At 51.8% G+C, this 589-nt stretch overlaps 1 long non-coding RNA gene across 3 annotated transcripts in view; it reads right to left on the reverse strand.

Annotated features, from left to right (window-relative positions):
* Nucleotides 1–498: 498 nt before the first annotated feature.
* Nucleotides 499–589, reverse strand: part of LOC122543864 — a 5,792-nt gene continuing 5,701 nt past the window's right edge. Inside the window, exon 4 of one of the 3 annotated variants that reach the window (XR_006310155.1) lies at nt 499–575. This is a non-coding gene — a long non-coding RNA (uncharacterized LOC122543864). Of the gene's footprint in view, nt 582–589 lie in introns of all 3 variants that reach the window. The other 2 variants (XR_006310161.1, XR_006310165.1) reach the window with 2 other exon arrangements.

Raw genomic sequence — 589 nt, forward strand, 5'->3', positions numbered from 1 at the left:
GACCTGTCCATGTCCTGGGGGGTGGTTGATCAGGCAGTGTATACGGTATTGACCTGTCCCTGTCCTGGGGGGTGTTTGATCAGACAGTGTATACAGTATTGACCTGTCCCTGGCCTGTGGGGTGTTTGATCAGTGTATACAGTATTGACCTGTCCCTGTCCCGGGGGGGAGTTTGATCAGACAGTGTATACGGCATTGACCTGTCCCTGTCCCGGGGGGTGTTTGATCAGTGTATACAATATTGACCTGTCCCTGTCCTGGGGGTGTTTGATCAGTGTATACAGTATTGACCTGTCCATGTCCTGGGGGGTGGTCGATCAGACAGTGTATACGGTATTGACCTGTCCCTGTCCTGGGGGGTGTTTGATCAGACAGTGTATACAGTATTGACCTGTCCCTGGCCTGTGGGGTGTTTGATCAGTGTATACAGTATTGACCTGTCCCTGGCCTGTGGGGTGTTTGATCAGTGTATACAGTATTGACCTGTCCCTGGCCTGTGGGGTGTTTGATCAGTGTATACAGTATTGACCTGTCCCTGGCCTGTGGGGTGTTTGATCAGTGTATACAGTATTGACCTGTCCCTGTCCCG

Source organism: Chiloscyllium plagiosum, chromosome 45 (genome assembly GCF_004010195.1).
Source record: "Chiloscyllium plagiosum isolate BGI_BamShark_2017 chromosome 45, ASM401019v2, whole genome shotgun sequence".
Classification (NCBI taxonomy): domain Eukaryota; kingdom Metazoa; phylum Chordata; class Chondrichthyes; order Orectolobiformes; family Hemiscylliidae; genus Chiloscyllium; species Chiloscyllium plagiosum.